This window comes from Dermacentor andersoni, chromosome 10 (genome assembly GCF_023375885.2).
Source record: "Dermacentor andersoni chromosome 10, qqDerAnde1_hic_scaffold, whole genome shotgun sequence".
Classification (NCBI taxonomy): domain Eukaryota; kingdom Metazoa; phylum Arthropoda; class Arachnida; order Ixodida; family Ixodidae; genus Dermacentor; species Dermacentor andersoni.
Window position 1 is genome coordinate 30294591 of NC_092823.1, and position 23822 is coordinate 30318412.

Consider the following 23822-nt stretch of genomic DNA (forward strand, 5'->3'; position numbering starts at 1 on the left):
CAGGAGAACTGGATTGTAGAGTACATGCATGCGGAGTTTGGAATAACATGGTTCAGCAAAGCGTGGGGCAAGCAAACAACTAAGATTTGGGGCACCTGAGATGACTTGGTCGTTGCGAAGGTAACTAATCTGCAAGGATAGCTGTGCCGCTCGCTCTATACGTCAGTGATCACAAAGCCGTGCTCACGAGGTGTGCGCTACGACAACGGCGTCAGGAGAAAGAACCGTCAAAACAAGCTGCAATGGCGAGGCAAGACCAAGCAACGCAAAGGAACGTCCCGACGACGAATGAGCTACAACGCACACTTTAAAAAGCTATACGGTCAGTGTTCCAATCCGTGAAAACGCAAAGAACATCTACGCTGTTCTAACAGTTTTGACAGAGTGGAACTGGCCGTAATTCTTTATTTAGCTGTAGATCACGTAATTTGTGTGCCGTTTTTCCACCACGGCTTCCAGGTGATGGCGGGGTCACACAACGGGCCAAGTGATGCTCTCGCAGTAATATAAGACGAGAAGCCATGTCTTGAACAGCTGCAAATAAGTTCAGGTAATGTAGTCCCAGAAGAATCGCAGGTATCCTAAGCCTACTAAGTTTGCAGAAGGTTAGTTTAAGTTATCATGAGCCAGTTTTAACCTGACAGCCCGGGAATCCAAGTGCACGATACAAAGCAATCGAGATGCATGAGCACATATCACGTAACGTGTTCGATGATATAAAACGGGCGTGCTAGGTGGTATTCTCTGAAGAAACCTCTTACGTTCACTTATGTCATAGGTGAAGTACTATTAAAACTCGTTGAACACTACAACTGCCTAGAGGTTATCATTTCCGCAGACTTAAAATGGGATAAACATGTTGAATATATTTCATCAAAGGCCTTTTCTGCTTTTTGCTCACTAAAACGCTCAATTCGGAATGCTCCAAGTACGAAACTATTAGCATAAACATCCTTAGTTCGCTCAGTTCTTGAAAATAGTATTATAAATTGTTGTCTACACACGAAGATATGTATTGAAAGATTAGAAGCGCTAGAAAGGAAAGCAATTACATTTCTGCACAAGTATCGACGTTGTCATTCGCCCGCTGACCTACTTGCGAGAGCAGGTGCTCTCAAGATTATCAAACGCGCAAAGCTTCTGTGTCTCAAGTTCTTATTCCAGCTCTTCAATAACGAAGTACACGGAAATATCTGTCGATTTCTATCGTTCTCAGATACCAAATCCATGAGAACTAGACATAATAGACACTTAAAAGGCTATAGGTTACGCAGTGACTCATTTAAGTCCTCATTTTTTCCCTCAGACAATAAGAGAGTGGAATGCATTACCTGAACACGTCGTGTATAGTAGGTCAACTGATACGTTTAGCTCGAAACTTACTAATTATTTCCCTACTGCCTTAGCTAGAAAAATGAAAATTAATATATTGGCGTGTGTTTTTCTTGCCGATGAGTGTTTGTGTCGAGTTGTTTTCATTCTTTATTTATAATAAAATTTCGAAGCGCTTACTCCACATTATCAATAAATTTGTGTACGCGAATTGTTTGCATTAACCTGACTACCAGGAAAGCGTCTGTATGGCCCTTATTCTTTGTTCACAATATTTCGCATTATTAATACAATCTTAACCATGTTTGAAACCACTGTTACTGTTGTATTTGTGTCCCGACCCTGCTACAGCATTTCGCTATACAGCTAGCATGTAAAGCTTGCAGCCTGTGTTAAATACATAAAGTGAGTAAATACATTTTACATTGCCGACAGCGGCGCTACCGGCACCTCCAGACACAGTGGTCTGCACCGTCTCGAACATCCTACGTCCCGAAACGTCAGTGCTGCCGCCTGACGGCCTCTGCGACGTTTTGTTCTACGAGTCGTTCTACAAGGACGACATGAACATCGTGGCCGATGGCTACGCCAATCTAGAACCGAGCACACGGCACTTCGTAGACCAGGCCAATCACGCTAAGAAGACCCTCTACGGTGCCTCTTTCGCGTTCACGTAAGCATGTGCCTCCACCCTTTATTGAATTCGTTTATTGTTTCCCGTAATGCCTCGACTAGCAGTATTAGTAAAATAACGAACTAAAGGAAGTGAAAACGTTGACAATCTGGCCTAGTATATACAACCAAACTGCATTAGCAATAATATGCGCCACAATTACCCGTAGTATTTCATGTATACTCAGAGAAAATACATTCACTTTACCTAAAGGGAAGGGTTCGCCACATAAGATCACAACGTATACGGAAACGCGCTCCACATGTATCTGCATTTTATTTCTGCATTCATATAAGAATAAGTATATCGAACTTTATGAAATCGTCATATCATGAGAAGCCAACAAACACTGACACCAAGGACAACATAGGGGAAATTACTTGTGCATAATAAATGAAATAAAGTAACGATAAATTAATGGAAATAAAAGTGGATGAAAAAACAACTTGCCACAGGTGGGAACCGAACCCACAACCTTCGCATTTCGCCTGCGATGCTCTACCAATTGAGCTACCGCGGCGGCGTTTCCCCAGCCACTTTCTTGGGTATTTATTCGTACTAGTACAACCCTGGGAGTATTAGCCAGCGCCAGCACTCACAGACCTTGGCGGCGGACGTGGAACATCCTTTTTGCCGCAGGCGTCACGAGAACGTGATCTTTTTGGGTGAAGGCAACTGGTCAATAAACCCACATATGCTACCTGAAGGCATCAATGTTGCCGGATTAGAGACCCTCGTTATGTAATTATGTAATAAACGAAACGAAAGCGGGTTAACCGAGGGGCCCGATTTTTATTTGTCATATCATGAGAAGCCAACAAACACTGACACCAAGGACAACATAGGGGAAATTACTTGTGCTTAATAAATGAAATAAAGTAACGATAAATTAGTGGAAAATAAAGTGGAGGAATAAACAACTTGCCGCAGGTGGGAAGCGTACCCACGCGAAATGCGAAGGTTGTGGGTTCGGTTCCCACCTGCGGGAAGTTGTTTTTTCATCCAATTTAATTTCCATTAATTTATCGTTACTTTATTTCATTTATTAAGCACAAGTAATTTCCCCTATGTTGTCCTTGGTGTCCGTGTTTGTTGGCTTCTCATGATATGACAAATAAATATCGGGCCCCTCGGTTAACCCCCATTCGTCTCGTTTATGAAATGGTGTATTTCATACTTAAAGAAGGTTCCAGTTGCAGCTGGCTGTTTGAATGCTCAATAAAATAGGTACTGGTCTGTGAAACACTTCTGCTAACACTGGAAATTTGACTGTAATATAGTTGCACACATTTATTGGGTAATGAATTTAGGAAATAAAATGTTCGAATATGTAGAACGCCGTTCCCTCTGTTTCGATTTCTGAGTAGCGCCGTTTCATTTGAGTTACCGTAAAACATTTTCAAAAAGCTTTCAGTTTACAGTAGAACGTATGTGTAACTAGAATAAAAAACGTAGCTGCCACTGCTCACAAATATACTTCCTGAAAGCGAGAACTGACGAAGTGTATTGAATTATTTACTTCGCAATGTACATACTGTGCCTGTAAGGGCCGCATCGTGTAAGAACCACACCCTTACTTGGTAGCCAATATTTTGGTAAAATAAATTTGTCATAGAAAAAATCGCGTTCGGTGATCCAATGCCTGGCGCGCGCATCGGCGAATTTTCGCGCACAGCGCACTTCCGCGTGTCCCTACTCGATCGCGAAAGCTGCGCGTTAGGAGGAAGCTTTAGCTCGGGCCCAGCTCCAACGCGGCCTATTCAAATACATGTAAAACGTAAAAACGGTTTTATGAGATAACCCCTGGACCGATTTTAATGAACTTTATTACATTTGAGAGAGTGACAGTGACTTTGTTGCATTTGAGAGAGAATTCTAGTGACTGTTGGAAGCGGATTTGCGATTTAGGGCTTGAATTTTGTTTGAAGGATTTTCAAATATTCGAACGTATGAAAAAAATAGAAGCATGAAGTTTACAAATTCATAGCTTTGCATCAAGAACAGATATCGTGGTTCTGTAAACGGCATCCATTGGATCATTCCAAGCTGACAAATTCGATATGTCATTTTAGGTCTTACGTTAATTTCTTACGGTGGTTACAAGGGTTCTGCGAAAGCTGTATTTCCTTATTACGAAACGTTTTTTATATTCATGTCTAACATATCAATTTTGTCCTCTTTAGGTGTGCTATTAGATTAAATACACAGTATTGTATTATCGTTATTGGTTGTTTGGCTACAGAGTTGTAAACTTGATAGTATAGTATTTAGAAAATTTTCAATTTTTGCCGATTTTTAATAAAAAATCGACGACGTAACTCAAAAATTCGAAAACATCAGTCACTAGAGTCACTAGAAGTTTTTCATCATCATCAACATCATATCACTAGAAGTTTATCCTTTAAATGCAACGAACCTCGTAAAAATTTGGTGCAGTGGTTGCCGAGAAAAACGAATTCTCCTTTTACATGTATTTAGATAGGAGCAGTGGAGCTAAAGCTTCCACTTACCAGCTGATGCAATGGAACATTCGGGGATCCTGCATGTCCAGTAGTGGCAGGCTGCGCCAGCAGCATTCTTACCGAATGATTCGGTCACTTGTAAGGCCCTCAGCTCGTCAAAACTGAGAAAAAAATGTGATTTCCCTAAACGATTCTATAGGTAGACCCTTGGCCAAACAGTGCTACTAGTTAAAATAAAATTCGTAATAACGTTGCCTGAAGTTCCTGCTTAAGCGTTCGCTAAGAGAGACCCGCGGTTAGCGCGTATTAACCTCGGCAATGATTTCACAATCAGCGCTGACAACGCGCGTGCTTGTGTGCTGTATCGACGGTTTCGCATACAGAGCTTTCACGTTAAAGAACCAGCAATGACTCGTGTAAATCTGTTGGAAATACTAAGCAGAAAACTGCGCTAGGCGACAGGGCGAAGAGTAGGACAGAGACCACAGCGCTTACTAACAACGAAGGGTTTTCATTCACTCAGTGAGCAGATGTATATATATATATATATATATATATATATATATATATATATATATATATATATATATATATATATTATTAAAAGCCAACAAAAACTGTCACCAAGGACAACATAAGGGAAATTACTTGTGCTTAATAAATGGAAATTAAAGTGGATGAAAAAACAACCTGCCGCAGGTGGGAACCGAACGTAAATATATATATATATATATATATATATATATATATTGCTACGAAGAACGCATGGACGTAGGCAGCAGGATTGCCAACATCATGGCGTGCCGCAGATGCTCGCGCTTAGAGACTGTGCTCTGTGAGACTGCTTTCTACCCGTCATCGGTCCGTCGTCTAATAAACCCCATTTATAATTGGTAGTATGCTGGATCCCTTTCACCTCTGCCATCCTGGGACTCCGCACCCGCACGCTACCTTCCGCCATGCCAGACGCCGACCAGCAGACGCTCCCGTCGCCGCCTGTTCTCTGCGCTGGCGCTATGCGCCAGCGTCCCGCTGACACATACCGCCTACCATCTTCAGCGCGACGAGCGAAAACGACGTTGAAGATTGGCTTGCGTCCTACGAGCGGGTGAGCGCTCATAACAAACGGGATAACTCGACCAATCTAATCAAAGTCGTTTTCTATCTCGCGGGCGTAAACAATGGTTCAAGAACCATGAGGCGGATTTCCGAACGTGGTCTACGTTCAAGGCGGTTTCACAGAGGTATTTAAACGTCCCGCCGTCCGCAAACCCCGATCCGAGCAGTGTTTGCGCACCCGCGCACAGGACACGGGTGAAACATTCACCAGTTGCATAGAGGACGTTGTCGATCTATGTGAATGCGTCAATGCCACCATGCCGAAAGCGGACTGGATTAAGCACATCATTAAAGGAATTGATGATGACGCTTTCCAAATGCTACTGGCCAAGATCCAGAACACTGCTACGGACGTTATCATCCTCTGTCAGAGCTACGACGAGCTACGCAAACAGCGAGCTTTGACAAGGCCTCCTCCTGCACGCGATGCACCGATCTTCAGTCTGGCCATTGGTTCCGACCAGGCGCCGCTGATCACGCAGATCAAGGCGTTTGTCCGCGAAGAAGTCGCACGACAGCTGTCCCTGGTACCGTTCTCCCAGATGCCGGCTAGTTCTTTTCCATCTGCTCTGCGCAACGTCACTCGAGGAGAAGTCGCTGACGCACTACCAGTTGCTCCCCCAGCAGCCGCGTGGGGCCGCTCCGCTAACTTATGCTCCGGTAGCTACCAGGCCACGCCAACAGCCGATACGACCATTTCAGCAGCCCGTGTGCTGCCCTTCTCCTCCCATCTCCTCGGCCGGCCCTCCTGTTGCCAACCCGTGGCGCACGCACGGCAATCGGCCTATGAGCTTTGCATGTAGGTATCCCTGACACGTCGCAAGGGTCTGCCGCCGGATTCAAGCTATCCTCAATGATCTCCAGGCGCATCGTTATCCGGCCAACTGAAATACAAATTACACTTCATCCGACCCGCCGCCATCTCGCACTCTGACTGATCGTCCTCCCTTCGACCATTGCCGCTCGCCATCTCCACGTCGCCAGTCGCTCTCACCGATGCATCCGTCTTTAACAACGAGGGAAACTAGACGACGCAGTTCCCGAGGCAAGAACGGCGCAATTTTCGAAATGCCGAATTCTTCGTTCGTTACCTGCTAATGGTATTGACGTGTTTTCCGAAGGTGTCGCTACAGTCGCTCTTGCTCATGCCGGCGCAGCTGTTTCTGTTATGGATACCACATTTTGCCGACCACTTCGTAAGGTAACGACGCCTCTTTATGGATTGTCATTTCTCACTGCAAGCACTCAACCTTCCGACCAACCATGTCCTGATTCAAGACATTATGTACACTATAGCATTTGTAGTGCTCTCATCGTGCTCCCAGGCAATTATTCTAGGAAGGGGATTTTCCTCTCATCACACAACTGTGTAATCGGTTGCGCTGGCGCTGAAGTTGAATTCACCTGCTCAGTGACCTCACCTTCATTGATCCTCATTCTTCTGCTAAACCTGTCAAGGAAGACACCAATATACCGCCATGTTTGCCAGCACTTGTACCAGTATCATGTGGTGCCATCTACGGTGGAGCGGTCTTCTTCACGCCATCCGACCTTTTCGTTGCCCGAAAAAGCCCTGCCTCTGCCTTTTGCTACTCTTGACCTCGCCGCCAGTTTTCAGTACAATGTCCGGTTATAACACGCTTTCATCCCCGCTCGCATTGCTTCGTCACGAATGCCTTGGCCACATCGAGACCATCGATTCTAGGCAGATTGTATCCGTCCCCGACGAAGCGTCCCCTACGGCGGTCCTTGACCTGAGCGCCCTCTCTACTCCTGATCCAACATCTACGGATGTTTTCAGCCGATTCATCGCCGAGGATCCAACACCCTCGGAGCGATCCAAGCTTCTGAGTATTCTGCAGCACTTCCGAACTTCTTTCGACGTCGCATAAGCATTCTTAGGCCGCACATCAACAGACGAGCATCACATCGACACTGGCACCCACTCCCCGCTGCGCCAACGTCCGTATTGCGTGTCCGCAGCAGAACGCCGCGTCACTGCCGACCAGGTCGACGAAATGCTAAGTCGAGGCGTGATTAAACCTTCACAACGCCCATGGGCTTCTCGTGTGGTACTTGTCACAAATAAAGACGGTTCCATACGCTCCTGTGTAGATTTTAGGCGCCTAAACAAGATTACGCTGAAATATGTTTTACCTATTGCCGCGCATTGATGATGCTTTGGACTGCTTAAAGGAGCCGAGTTCCTCTCTTCATTGGACTTGTGGTCAGGCTACTGGCAGGTCCTGATGACGGAGGCTAGTCGCGGAAAACTGCTTCTGTTACAGCAGATGGCCTACATGAGTTTACCGTCATGCCTTTCGGACTTTGCAACGCGCCTGCAACATTCGAAATAATGATGGATAACGTTTTGCGCGGCCGTAAATGGAAGATATGTCTATGTTACCTTGACGACATTGTGGTGTTCGCCCCTAATTTTGCAACAAGCCTGCGCTACCTCCTTTAGCACGTACTGAGTTCCCTAAACAATGCCAGTCTGCAACTTAATCTCAAGACATGTCGCATTGCCGCAAGCAAGCTGACGATTCTCGGCCACGTTGTGTCCAAGGATGGCATTCTTTCGGATACCGAAAGTTGCGGGTCGTCTCTGCGTTTTCTAACCCTACGGTGAAAGAACTTCACAGTTTTATCGGCTTATGCTCTTATTCCCGGCGCTTCGTTCGAAATATTGCATCGATGCTATCACCCCTCACACAACTGCTACGTGACTCGAAAGACCTTTCACCCTGGTCCCCTGCTGCTACCATGTGTTCACCTTGCACCATCTTGTCACGACGCCACCTATTCTTCCGCCACTTTGACCCTCAAACTCCTACTGAAGTACATACCGACGCGAGTATGTAGATCCCCAGTGTGGCCACGCCGGCGTTTTCAAGACGTATGAGCGACTTCGCCACTGCTACTACTGGCGGGGGATGTACACCCTCGTTCGGAACTTCATCTGCTCTTGCCGGGAATGTGAGCTGCGGAAATCTCCACCGCACCTCTCAGCCGGTGAACTACAACCGCCACCATGCCCTTCTCAACCTTTTGATCGTGTTGGCGTTGATTTATATGGTGCGCTTCCTTTGTCTACGTCCGGCAACCGGTGGATTAAAGTTGCCATGTACCACTTAACACGCTATGCAGAGCCTGGTGCCTTCCCAGCTGCTACAGTGCAGGTAATCGCCACTTTGATACTGCGCCGTTTTGTGCTTCGTCATGGAGGCCCTCATGAAGTCTTCAGCGACTGATGCTGCGCCTTCCTGTCTGAAGTCGTTAAAACGTTCCTGGCTGGATGCGCTATTGTTGATCGCACATGCACCGCCTATCACCTGCAAGCCAATGGTGCCACGGAACGCTTTAATGGCACCCTTGGTGACATGCTCGCTGTGTAAATCGTATCCGACCACTCCAATTGGGACCTAGTTCCTCCGTTCGTCACCTACGCCTACAATACCGCAACGCCATATAATACCGGTTTCTCCTACTTTTATCTTCTTTATGGTCGTCTTCCTTCTCATACAATCGATACCATTCTGCCCTACCATCCATACCCATCAGAATGTCTGCCTATCTTGGACTCCGCAAGACAAGCTGAAGAATGTCGTCAGTTGGCCCGCCGCTTCACTTCGATCGATCAGAATGGGCAAAAATCCGAACACGATGCTCGCAACTCGACTCCAGCTTTTCTACCGGGAACCCTCGTTTGGCTGTCCGTACCGACCCGCACACCAGGACTCGCTTCAAAACTTCTTAAATACGATGGACCATACCGCGTTCTTCAGCGAACTTCTCCCGTCAACTACATCATAGAGCCACTCACACCGCTGTCTGACATGCGTCGTCCTAACCTCGAAGTCGTCCACATCCAGCGGTTCAAGCGCTAAAATGATTCTGCCTCCTATCTTCAGACTAAGTCGCCAGGATGCCTCATTTTTCCGATGGGGCCATTGTAATGAAGAAGAACGCATGGACGTAGGCAGCAGGATTGCCAAGAGCATCGCGTGCCGCAGATGCTCGAGCTTAGAGACTGTGCACGGTGAAGCGCTCTAGCCGTCATCGGTCTGTCGTCTAATGAAACCACTTTATACGATATATATATATATATATATATAATATATAATAATATATAATATATAATATAATAATAATAATATAATATAATAATATAATATATATAATATAATATATAATATAATAATATAATATATATAATAATATATATATATAATAATATATATATATATATAATATATAATAATAATATATATATATATATATTCTCTGACCTATGCTGAAGTCACACGCAGGCAGTCAGCAACAATGCCACTCGGCAGGGATACTGGTCGACCTGCAAATAACTTTTACGCTGCGCGTGCGCCTGTCTGCCCGAACCCGCCACCTGTTCCCCGTCCCGCACCGCGATCCACTAAACCGTGGCGCACCCCGGACAGCAGGCCTATCCATGTCTCTCGCTTCTGTCGTCGTCGTTATTTCTGTACTAGTGGGGGCGAAGAACATCACGGCTACTCATGTGCTGAGGGAACGCACTCCATCTCCTCCCACACAACGATCGACGCTCACCGAGTAGACGTGGCTACGGCGCAACGTACGTCGGCCTCACCACGTCGCGGTTAGCTTTCTCCTATGCTTCGTTGCCCCCCACCCGTTGAAGCGGAAAATTAGCCATCGAAGTTCCGAAGGCAACTTGTGCTCGAGCCCACAACTTAAAGGCCTCGATTTCTGCCTGTCAACGATATAACCGTGAATATCGAAGGTGTTTCTGTGGAAGAACTCGTTGATACTGGAGCCGCTATTTCTCTTCTTAGTGGAGAACTGTGCCGCAAATTAAAGATTACGATTCCACTGTCCGATGTCTCCCTGCCAAGCGCAACTGCGGAACACATTCAACCTTCAGTGGCATGCACAGCTCGCCTTGTTTATTCATGACATTCTGTATGTAGAGGAATTTCTCGTTTTTTTTCACAATGTTCGCCCGACGTTATTTTGGGTTGGAACTTTCTTGCTATAACCCATGCCGTTGTTGACTGCGCGCGTGCCCAACTTAACTTGTCGCCGATGTGGGACGCCTCATGTGGCAAGTCGCCTTCTTCTCGAGTGGTCGTCGCCGCGGACACTGACATACCTCCTTTTTCTTCTGTTCTTGTACCACTTTGTTGCGGCTATGCTCCCTCTGCCACCACCCTACGGTGTTTGCGCCCTCCGAAGCCTTCACGCCTCGCAAAAATTTCCTGCTCCTTTTTGCAGTTCTCGTAGTCGAAAACACCTGCAGCGCCATTTGTGTCACGAATTGGTTTTCTTCCACAGCCACTTTATTCCGAGGCGCACGTATAGGTCGGCTTGACGCCATTGAGTTCGCCTACTCTACTCAACTGTCTGACGATACTTAAGTATTCTCGTCGACAGCCTTTCTCCTCTGAGCAGCGCCGATTCGTCCTCCTTCCTTCTGTCAATTGACTCCTAATTCGCGCCTGCTGAGCGTACCCAGCTCTTGGAGCTGCTCGACCGTTTTGGGATATCATTCGATCATATGCCATCTTCCTTGGGCCGCATATCCGCCATCGTTCACCACATTGACACCGGCACTCATGCACCCCTACGCCAGTGTCCATACCGAGTTTCTCAGGCTGAACGTTGCGTCATTGGTGAACACGTCACCGACATTCTTCATCGTGGCGTTATTCAGCCCTCCCACAGCCCTTGGGCCTCCCCAGTTGTGCTGGTGAAGAAGAACGGTAGCGTCAGATTTTGCGTTGATTATCGCCGCCTTAACAAGATTATGCGAAAAGATGTCTATACGCTGCCCAGAATCGACGACACTCTCGACTGCTTACAAGGAGCAGAGTTATTTTCCTCCTTCGATCTGGGTACTGGCAGGTCCCTGTGCATGAAGGTGACCGTCCCAAAACTGCGTTTGTAACCCCAGACGGTCTATGTGAGTTTAATTTGATGACCTTCGGCCTGCGCCTGCGATGACCTTCGGACTGCAGCTTAATTTGAGGAAGTGCCACTTTGCGGCCCGCCGACTTACCACCCTAGGCCATGTTGTCAGCAAGGATGGTGTCCTTCCTGACCCTGCAAAGGTTCACGCTGTCGCCGAGTTTCCCAGTCCGTCTACGCTGAAAGAACTCCGTAGTTTATAGGCCTGCGTTCGTACTTTCGCCGATTCGTCCGTAATTTCGCCTCCATGATCGCCCCCTTAACGCAGCTGCTTCCTAACAGCCAAGGCATGGCGGTATGGTCTATCGCTTGTAAAGACGCCTTTAGCATATTACGCTATCTTTTGATATCCCCACCTATTCTACGCCACTTTGACCAGGACGCTCCTACCGAAATCCACACGGATGCTAGTGGAGAGAACGTTGTCTCTTACGCCCGCCGCACTCTCACAAAGCGGAAACGAATTATTCAGTCACCGAGAAAGAATGTCTTGCAATTGTTTGGGCGATCACCAAATTTATATCTTACATATATGGCCGTTCATTTGACGTCGTGACCGGTCACCACACCCTGTGCTGGTTCTCATTAAAAGACCCATCTGGCTGCCTAGCTCGTTGTGCGCTTCGTCTACTGGCCTATGACATCCGTGTTGTCGACCGACCGGTCAGGCCGTAAGGATTCGGATGCCGACGCACTTTCGCGCTCACCAGTGCCGGTTGAGGATGGTACTCCGTCTCTGTCCAGCTACGATTCTTTGTCACTTACATTTGCCGACATGCCAGCAGAGCAACGCAGGGATCCTTGGATAGCCTCTCTTCTAGAGTATTTATCTCAGCCTTCACCACGCACCACCGACCGCTCGCTTCATCGCACTGCTCGCCACTTTGCCATCCGCGAAAGGCTCCTGTGCCGCCGCAACTACCTACCTGATGGTTGTAAATTGTTGCTAGTGATTCCTCGTCATTTACGTTCCAACGTCTGTGCCTCTTTTCATGCGGACCCGCAATGCGCCCATGCCGGTGTCCTAAAGAGGTATGAACGCCTACGGCTTCGATACCAATGGCGAGGAATGTACCGCTTCGTTGTGCCAAGTGCCAATGCCGGAAAAGCCCACCTCACAAGATAATAGGGCTGCTCCAACCATTGCATTGTCACTCCCGGCCTTTCGATTGTATCGGCATTGATTTGTACGGCCCCCTACCGTACACCTCAGATGACAACTGCTGGGTCATCGTCACTGTGGACCACCTCACGCGCTACGCCAAAAGTTCAGCGCTCCAGGTGGCCTCAGCACGTTAGGTCGGCTTGTTTATTCTTCGCAACCTTGTTCCTCTACACCGTGCGCCTCACGAGCTACTGAGTGACATAGTCGTTCATTTCTGTGCGAAGCTGTAATAGCCCTCCTTCGCGAATGTAACATTGTCCATGGAACTACAAGTGTCTATCATCTGCAAACAAATGGTATGACTGAAAGCTTTAACTATTCTCTCGGCGACATGCTCGCCATGTACGTCTCCGCTGACCACACTAACCGAGACTGCAGCCTCCCTTTTGTTACGTATGCTTACAATAGCGCCACTCAGTTACCCTCGGGATTCTCTCCCTTTCTTCTTTATGGTCACGAACCTTCCTAGTTTATGGACACAATTATTTTGAATCACCCCCGACGCTTCCGAATCCACGACTCCGAAGCTGACGCTACCACTTATGCCTAAGAATGTTGTCAAATCGCTCGCTCACTTACTGCGCAAGACCAGGCCAGCCAGATAGATGGCCGTGACGCAAGCTTGGCTTTTCCATCATATTCACCTGGAACGCTGGTATGGCTCCGCGTTCCTTGCTCTACTCTTGGCCTTTCTGCAGAGTTCAGCTCAAAGTATGACGACCCTTACTGGGTTCTACAACAGACGCCCCCGGTCAACTACGTCATTGAACCTGTTCAGCCATCTACGGACCAACGGCGTCATGGACGCGTAACTATTTATGTCGACCGACTGAAGCCACACCACGACCCACCAGTGCGGCCTGTTCCGTAGATCTCCAGGATGATTCCCTTTTCGCCCGAGAGTGATTATACTGAGAAATGCGGGCGTTAGCAGAAGATGGAGAGCAACAAGACGGTGATTGTTGTTGTTGCTCGCGCTCGCCCCGTTCGGCGGTTCTCTTTCTGTGCATTCATATAAAATGCCGAGCGGATCTAGCCTTAAACGCGTACTAGCAATATATATATATATATATATATATATATATATATATATATATATATATATATATATATATATATATATATATATATATATATATCACAATTGCGAAGGACAGCATGCGCAGGGGCAACAAATTGTAACCAATGACATAGGAAAGCTCTCTCCTTCGGAATATATGAAATGGAGTCTGACGCTTAATATCAAAGGGCATTCAATTCTTCGTGCAACTCGTGTTCGATTCCTGGGCGTCACCACCGACAACAAGCTACTATGGCGTGGTGCGGTCGAAAGTGTTGTGGCTGCATCAGTGCAAAGAATCAATGCACTTCGTCGATTGGCAGGTGCACGTTGGGGAAACAATCCTATATCCATGCTTAAACTGAACGCTGCACTGATAACAAGCCGCATTCTTTATCAGCTCCCTCTGATATCACCATCATCGAGTCAATTCGAGCGCTTGGAGGCAGTGCACAGAAAGGGACTTCGCTTGGCGATGGGAGTTCCAATGGTGGCTTCAAACAAGAAAGTCACTAATGAGGCAGAGTCTCTTCCACTCCGCCTCTTGGCATCTCGGGCCTTGCTGACGCAGCTATTAAGGCTGGACGAGTCACGCGCTGGCACGGCGCATCTCCGGCGGCTAAGAGCAAGAACTCGCTCACATTTCCATGCGGCGCTGAGCACCTTCCGATTTTTAGGACTGGAATGGCCTAAACGAAGTCGCCTTGACCCGCCATGGTCTTTTTCGGACGTTACCTGCAACCTCAATGTACCCCACCTACCGACGAAACACATCATTTCAACTGCCAAAGCAAAGTTTATTGTGCTGGACCACTTGAGCACTGTCTTTCAAAGCCATCTACAAGTGTACACAGACGGTTCGGTGTGCGCACAAACAGATAGCTGTGCAGCGGCATTCTGCATACCATCCCTTGATGTGCCATGGTCTGGCCGACTGGATCGCGTAGTTTCCTCTACAACAGTAGAAACCCTATTGAAAAAATATGTATGAGAATTGTACGAGAACTTCTCTACGCTATTATTGCTCCGTAGACTCAACGATGTCGTACGTCACATGTGTACGAGAGGACATCGTCACTGAACGAGATCGTTCTCGTATGGGTACATTAAACGAGATTATTCTCGCATAGCTATGCTTGACGAGATAGTTCTCGCACGTCTATGCTCAACGATATCGTTCTCGTTTGTGTATGCTACATGAAAATATTCTCGTTCAGCTATGCAAAATGACACTATTCTTGTTTAGCTGCATTCTACAAGTGTTCTCATTTGTGTTGAATGAGTTCTTTTGTTCATGCAATATTTTTGGTGAAGTTCCACACAGTAACATCTACTGCCAACATTACAGCGAGTTAATTTCTATCAAGTGAGTCGGCCGATGTGCCAGCTCGGAGACAAAGAGGACACTTTTTAGGGCCCACAATTAACACAAACCATCTTTATTTTGCATCCCGAAGCATGGTGGCCAGGTGCTTGTTCAGGTCCTTCAGCCTCCTTGCCTCTGTATCCACGGTGCTTGGCGTTTTTGAAACAAAGTGCTCGTATGCCTCTGCAAAAAAATGTAAACAAAGCAGCCGGCACTGTTAGATTCTAACAAGTCATTGGAACTGACATGCACAATAGGTGGCTCCACTGCATAACTGAATGGGCTGGTTCTTGCATGATATTGAGTAAAGCGTGAAAATCTCACAGAGAAACAGGAAAAAAAAAACACGGAGGCTTATGAGTTTCTTACCTATGTAAATTGATATTTCAACATTAACCACAGTAGTTGAAAGCAAGTGCTCGTCCTCGCATTGTCTTGTTCCTGTCTCTGTTAAATGTTCGTGTTTTACAAACAATATAAATGGCTGCAGAATTCCAATACAAGACCAGAGAAATAGTCTAATACTTTTCCACAAGTATTTTACATTAAATGAACAAGCATAACAAGCTCATGCAAGTAAATACACAGATAGCACAGCTCTTTGCTACCGCACTGCGGAATATGCAGACGGAAAACACTGCATAGATGCCAGTGCAGAATTGTTTATAGGAAAGATTAATGCACCTTTAATACCACTATAGAAACTAAATGATAGCTTTTGTTAGCGGGCTAGAGCACAGCACTAAATATACGCATACAGCTATGCATGCCCCTGATGTGTAGATGTGAACTGTGTCAGCCCATATGAGAGATCACCTCAATACAACCTGATCTTACCGAAAGCCCATTATATTCGTGCAGAAAAAGCACTGTGTGATAGGCATTACTCCTTTAACTTCGAAACACTTTGCAATCCTTATGAAAACATAAGCTAGCAGGACAGGGTCTACTTACTTAGATATGCACCAAGTTTTTGTGGTGTCAACGCTGGCTTGGCCTCACCACCTTCCTTTAGCTTTCGCATACATATTTTGCTCGTAACACTCCTGTGGATTAATTCATGTGCCTGCCGCAAGCATTGGGCAATCTCCCTGGCAAACGTGCTGTCCGTTTTGGCTTGGTTTACCCACATCCACTTGCTAGCACAAATAAATAACCCATTTGGATTGTGAACCTACGAAAGATGAAAATTGCAAGAGATTAGTTACTCAAATACAAAAATAGCATATGTGCTCTCAGAAAAAGTATCTTTTCCCGAAATAATGGATAAAAAAGGTAACAGTTATTAAGGGAAACTAGGTTGCCAGACACAGTGATGGCACTCAAGGATAAAACTAAGATATATGCAAAAGGTTCAAAGTTTACATCCTGGCTGTAGGAAAGCCCTAGTCAATGAAGCTTCACTGATAATGGGCCAGGGACAATTCTAGCTCAGAGGATTCACCACATTTAATCCCACAGTCAGCGACAAGCACCTTTTGTACGGGATATACTAGATTTTCTTTACATTTGGGAAGAAGTTTAGGGAAGCAGATGGGAACAGTAGAAAACCACAGTAAAACTTCTTGCATCCTTAAGGAGCTGCTTTGTCCGAGCTAGAAATCTTACCCTTGAGGCTGAAAAAAGTTCTCGCAGTAACCCAGTTAGCTCAAATTACACATGCGGTGAAAGAAGGGGTGTATACAGTAAAAGCTCATTCATTTAAATTTCCCAGGACTGGAACAAAATTCTGAATTAACGGAATGTTGAATTATTAAGGGTATGAAAATAAAAAACAAACGTTCACACAAACACACTTTTATACTGAATTAATCCAGAAATCCTGTTTCTATTTCACACATAAGCAGTATGGGAGCTGCAAATGTCAATTCGCGACTGATTATACTGCTCGTAGTGGCAAGGGCCTTGAGGAAGTACTCCTTTGCAGTGCAGTCATAGCACAAGACTTGGTCACATCTTTATCAGAAACGTGCTATTCACTACCACGGGTCCATCCCGATAATTTTTTCACCATTGAGCTGGCTGTAACAGATTGTTCTACAAACTCAATGTAACTGGCTGATTGGATGCCAGCGTGCAGGCCACAGTACAATTATTGTCCTCGATAGCCATCATGTTTGTGAGACTGCGTACATTGCACCAAGTCACAATGAAACTGCTACTTGCCACAGTTGACCGCTGCGAATGAAACCGTGGTCATGATCATCACAACTACAGAGTGTGACTATGCAGTTCTGAAAGGCGCCAGCCGCGGGGCGCGGCTGGCGACGTAGGCGCAGAGTAGGTCAATCGCGCGCGCCGGTAACCGAACGAACACGCCGAACAACCACCTCCGATCGCCCCCCAGCATTCATAGTAGCCATGCCACGTGTCGCATTCGCAGTTGTGCGAGCAACATGCATTGCCGATTTATCTGTTCTTGCCCTTTCGCTTCTCACTTGATATTGCTGGGAAAGCAGTCAAACTGGATAGTTGTTAGACACTGGCGGTCATCTCCTTACCTTCCTTATGAATTGTGCGTTAAATGAGGCTTTTTTCTTGGTGAAAGAGTTCTAGTTTAAGGCCTAAAGAAGCTCCATGGCAGTTTGCATTTAAGGAGTGTAAGCATCCTCTGAAAACATGTACATGAGGAACACTGCAGAAAGAGCACTTTAAAAAAAGAACACGAGTGTATTTATCACCAAGGCCAACCCTTGTGTCTTCTTAAATATTTATCAAAAGTCAAACTCAAAACTGATACTAAGGTGCAAGGTGTCCATATTATATTACCTTGTGAAAGCACCGTGGTGCCTGGATATTGTGGGACCAACTCGTACGTGGAGATCAGCACTGATCAGCAACACTGCAGTCTGCTTACAGCTTTTCTGCAGGCCCAGCCACACCTGCATTAAAACAAGTGAGCTTGGTGTCACAAGAGTACTGTATTTACCCGCATAATGATCGCACTTTTTTGTAAAAAAATGGTCGCAAATTCAGATGTGTGATCATTACGCCGGTTAAATTTCCCGCAAAAAGAATTTTTTTATCCCGCGTTTGCTGCGGGATGGCAACAGGTCAACAAATAGGTGGCTGCCACTGAGTGTAGTGCGGAACACCAAAACAAAAATGGGGGCCGGCGCAGCAAGCTGAACACACCAAATGCGCCGAATGCGATTTTTTTTTCTCGTGAGTATGCTACATGCATTGAAACAGTTTCTTCCGTATCCGGAATGAATAATATCATTAATATCAGTAAGTCTGTGGCAATAACGTAGCCATGTCCACTATGAGGGGGCAGAAACAGATGGGCGCGCTTAGCTGCCAGTGACGTAGAAAGACACGGCGGGCATGCTGCGGAAACTGCGGCATTTGTCTTCACTACTATCCTAATACAGCACGTTTCCGCTAAGGGTGGGCGAATATCTTAGCTGTGTTACAAGTGTTACAAGATTTGTTGCGTGCCCACGAGTGCAGATGAGAAGAATCGAAAGGTGCCTTTTTTATTGTTCTTGACCACAACCATTACAAAGCCTACACATAATAAAGGCAATTTTGGTTGTAGCTTTTTTGTCATGGAAGTGCGGAAAGTGATGAAAGGAATGAAATCGGGCATCTGCTGAAGAATGTTTGGTGCGTGCAGACTGCTTGGTTTGTCTTGAAGAGTTGTTCGCGTAGCATTCGACAGATGGTAAGCGCGATCATTAATAGCTAGACTTGGCACATGACAGATCGCTGCGGCAAGTTCGGAGTGTGATCAACACAGGAAATAAAAAAAAAATCGAATTTGGACGACAAAATTCAGGGCTGCGATCATTATGTGAGTAAATACGGTAAATATAGAAAGTGACACTGTGAACAAAGCAATACTTATTAGGTAAAAATAAGAATCAAATGCTGATATTTGCCCATAGAAAGCTTTAAGTAACAAAGCTTGCAAGATAAGAAAAATGCAATGTATGGGCCATCTGTACAAGAACATTAATCGAAGGTCCCTTCATTTTTTAGTCCCTTCTCCTCATGCATAGATGGCAGTCGGGTTAAGTAAACTGGGCCAGATTACCACAAGTGTAAGCAAAGGTGGTCACTTTGTGGGCCAATTATGATACCATAGCACGACACGCATCCCTACAGTCGTTTTAATGTGTTCTGTAATGCTAGCCATCTTGTAGGCCCTACAGTGTCAAAGCATCCATAACCCTAACAGCGTTACCCAGTAGGGATAACCAATAAGTGTGCACAGCAGCACAACTCAGCATATCTATCAGGAGGCTTTCGTTACACTTTTACAACTCTCCTCCTATGGCTTCATCCCAATTTTTGTCAATACAAGCTTGAAGCATCTGCACAAGCTGAATGCACCAGGGCACCATAAGAAATACCACATCTTTCTACCCAATTCCATGTTGAATATAAGACTGGCAAGTTCACTATCATGTGTAGAACAAACCAAATTGTTCTGGAATCAAGTAATCTTCCACTACGTGTGAAAAAAAAGCACGCAAGAAAGAGTACGTAGAGCACAGGGGTGTCGATGGATATTAAATACCACTGTCGTGCAGTAGACACTACGTCGGCAAAACAGGCCAATGTATAAATGACTGGATTTGCAACCATGTTAACTGAATGCTCAGGTCATTTCGTGGTCACTTGGTAGTGCAAAGCTCACTTGCATTATTTTGTTTGAAAACTGTGCAACCGTGGCAATGTATAAGGACCATAGTGCTGGCGAAATTCGTTAAGATTTCCTTATATGTGTGACAGGGAATCTGCAAGTTGGCTCCACCTCCAGTGGACTATCAGATAGCAAGACTGCTTATTTATCATTGTAAAACAAGCGTCACAGTAGCCATGCCATGTGTCCTTTTCGCGGTTGTGTGAGCAACATGCATTTTCGATTTATCTGTTCTTGCCCTTCCACCTCTCGCTTTATAGTGCTGTGCAAGCAGTAAAACTGGATGGTTGTTAGACTTATGTCCTGTCACTTCCTCACCTTTCTTATGAATTGTGCATTAAATAAGGCTTTTCTTTTGGTGAAAGAGAGCTACTTTAAGGCATAAACAAGTTCCATGGCGGTTTGCATTTAAGCATCTTCTGAAAACATGTACATGAGGAACACTGCAAGAAGAACGCTTTAAAAAAGAACACGAGTGTATTTATCACCAAGGCCAACCCTTGTGTCTTAGCATATTTCTCAAAACTGATACTGACGTGCAAGGTGTCTATATCATATTACCTTGTCAATGAAGCAAAGCACAGTGGCGCCTGGACGTTGTGAGGCCAACTCAGACGTAGAGATCAGCACCAGCACTGATCAGCAACACAGTAGTGCGCTTACACTCTTTCTGCAGGCCCAGCCACATCTGCATTAAAACAAGTGAGCTTATTCTCACAAGAGTATAATATAAAAAGTGACACTATGAACAAAGTAATTCTTATTAGGTATAAATAGGAATGAAATGCTGATATTCGCCCATAGAAAGCTTTGAGTTAACAAAGCCTGCAAGATAAGAAAAGTGCAATGTATGAGCCATCTGAGCAAAAACATTAATCGAAGGTCCATTTTTTTCGCTTCTGTCCTCCTCGTGCATAGATGGCAGACAGGTTAAGTAAACTGGACCAGACTGCCCTGTAGGGTAAGCAAAGGTGGTCACTTCTTCGGGGAGCAGCCTATAGGCTGCTTCTTGAAAGAGTATTAGAAAGTGCGAATAATGCATGTATGCATTATTCACAAGAGGCCTTGTTTCTCTGAGAATGCCACAGCCAATCACATATTTCAAATGGACCATTTTAAAATGCATGCAAAGTACAGCATGGCTTTGAGGGTACCCCAGACTACTGAAATTCACATCAGCCAAGTTCAGCAGACAACACCATAATTAAGCCTCTAGAAGTTGTGCATTTTACTGCAAGTTAACAGAATAATGAGGAAGAGAAGGTGAGGGAGATGGTGCCACTATAGCATAGTTCAAGCTCTATCCCACATCATGTGCAGAAGGGCAAAGAATGCCCAGCTTTTGGTTATACTCGCACCTGTGACCACTGCACCATGTTGACTGACATGCGTAACAAGCAGTTTGTGATACCACGTTATTACATCCTGCAACTGACGTGACATCAGAGATCAGCTTCAAGCTTGACGCTATGCTATACTAGGGACAGATAATGAACCGGCTACATTAAAATCTAAAGCAAAAGTGTTGAACATTGTTTGCCAAACCTGCCAGCCTCTGCACTTCATATTTTGCAAAAATTCTAGACAGAAATCTTGTGTTGGAAAGACAGCATGCACTTTCCTAAAGCTTTCTCTCAGCGCCCACATTTTTCTATGCATACATTATTAACCACTATTTACCTTGACACGCTGTACACAAACAGCACACTTGGAAAAGCAGAAACTAATCGGGAAAGTTGGCAGGTACCAAATACACGAATAGAACCTAGAACACATAAATGGCTGTGACCGTTTTGTACGCACCTTGTCAAAGCAGGCAGATCAGATGCTTTGTCGTGCTGTTCTGGCTGCATAGTGCCGCAGTCTCCTTTGTGGTGCAGAGATGCCTCCGTCTCAGGAAATTGTGACATCCCTAAACAATAAATGTTCAGCTTATTGTAATCACTGCTGAATCTGCAAACTTGTGATTTAACAACATCGCGTCAAATTGTGGAAAGCTCTCGTACAGCGAGCTACAAGAAGCTGCATCCGCTTAGACAAATAAATATTTCATTCTTACATCACAGGCGGTTATTAAACGTGTCAAAGGCACGAAAACAAACAGAACACTAAACACAAGAAATACAGGTTGTCTTGGCGACAATCTATAAGCATCAAAGTTTGCATACAAGCTAAAATCTTCTCACGAGTCAGATCATTTGGATGCCGTCGCGCGTTGACGTTAGCTGTGAAAACATTTGCACAACACATCAACGTACTTCTAGAATTGTCTATACGATTTCTTGCTGAGGAATTACGTACAGAAGCAGTGACATTCCCTGCTTGAATTTTTGTGCCCGTTCAGACCAAGCGATGCCCCGGCGCTAGCATACTTCATAACAAAAAGAAAATAAACAATAGATGAAGCTCTTAACAACATCAATCTCGGGGTAATTTTCGTGAAACGTTTTCCTAAATGTGCACTACGATATCGAACGAACATTAGGGAATCACTGTCACTGTTTTTGTAGCTGTACTAATCATCTTCTGCTGCGCATGACAAGGTACACTACATGAACCATAAGAATGCGCTAGGCGCCGGACTTACCTTCTGAGGCGAGCGCTCCTTCGTGTCCGTTCACGCCGCATCGACTGCACCAACAGTCCGTCCAGCGTAGTGTTGAATTGCGGTGAACTACAGCACGCGATAGCACAACTATCAACACATTCTTCCGTGCACTGTGAGCCGATGCGGGAGCGGCGAGAGTACAACACTTCTCATGAGCCGGGCACAAAGGAAGCGCGTGTGGACCGCACTACGATAATCAACAACGGCGCACCGCAAGAAACATACAGCGAGCTAATAGCATTGCACAGGACCCAGGGCTTAGTGATCGTTAATTCACACAAAAAAGGAGCACATGTTCTCTACGCACCGCGTAAATATGATCAAACGATCAGTACCACATCGACCGCCCGTGACCACCGGGCCGTCGCAACAACGTTTATAGATCCTCTTTAAGTACCCAAACTCCTAGCCTATGCGCACCATTTAGCCCGCTACCGTTCACGCCACCGCAGCGCTGCCATCGACCTCCGCGCCGAGCGTCCAAGCATCGTCTGCTATAGCCTGGCACGGTTATAGGTGCTTGTCGCGGCACTCGGCATTTACATGGTGCTCGCTGAATAAAGCAGCCGTTATTTCTTTCTGTTGTTGTTTAAGCTGAAGTATAATATTTTACAGACACCATACATGGGGGTGCAGGTCCGAAGAAAGGAATGAGATGAAAAAACAGTGGGCCTACAAACCAAAGTGCGCACGCAATGTTAACGCTCGGTGACCCACACTTCGCCGGTACTGGCGTCTCCGTGAGCGCAAAACTTGAACCGGACGCAAAAGACCTCGACCGCCAGCCACGTGCACGAGGACAGTGACAAGGCACACGCAGTGAGAAAATAAAATCGGCTACAGCACAAGAAGCGCAAACACCCGCAACTAACCTGCACATGTCAGCAGAGCAACACCGCTCACTTGGTGCAGAGCTCGACCGCAGCGCCCTCACAGTCCCAGGAACAAGTCGCGCCTTGCTCGAAAGGAAGAGTCGTGCAACTGAGAAAGTAATTATAGGTCTCGGTCCGAAATGAGGGGAAATGACGTCTTTTGTTTACTTCGCCGTCTGTGGTTCCGGTAACCGTGATCGCATGGGTAGCGTGGGTAGTACAGGCGTATTATTTCAATGTTCTTGCGTGTTTTAGGCGACCTTTTTCAACAACTTTGGTGACATTGCTTTCAACAGCGAGGACAACCTGTGGAGCAGCCCTATCAACCGGACAGGGCCGTAAAATCTGTTTGAAGTTCGCAGCACATCGTCGTTTGGTTTGTGAATGTTAGAAAGTGTTCGTGATTCTCAGCGGCGTAATCGACGACAGATTTGGCGTCGAGTGGTGTACACTTTGTTCAGGCTTGTTGTGCGCCGTTCTACGGATGTGTACTGTGGTGTTGTTTGTGCTTCGGGAAATGGTGCCACGCCGGCGGGATTTGCTTTCTTGT

At 46.0% G+C, this 23822-nt stretch overlaps 1 long non-coding RNA gene across 2 annotated transcripts; it reads right to left on the reverse strand.

The window, feature by feature from the left end:
- Positions 1–15198: 15198 nt before the first annotated feature.
- LOC126518975 (uncharacterized) lies at positions 15199–22755 on the reverse strand. 2 transcript variants are annotated; one of them, XR_008609985.2, is made up of 6 exons: positions 22380–22755; positions 21596–21704; positions 20354–20480; positions 17911–18023; positions 16096–16315; positions 15199–15324 (listed from the first exon to the last, which is right to left on the reverse strand). It is a non-coding gene; the product is annotated as an uncharacterized lncRNA (long non-coding RNA). The 2 variants fall into 2 exon arrangements; XR_008609986.2 differs by having other exon boundaries at positions 22094–22755.
- Positions 22756–23822: the final 1067 nt, after the last annotated feature.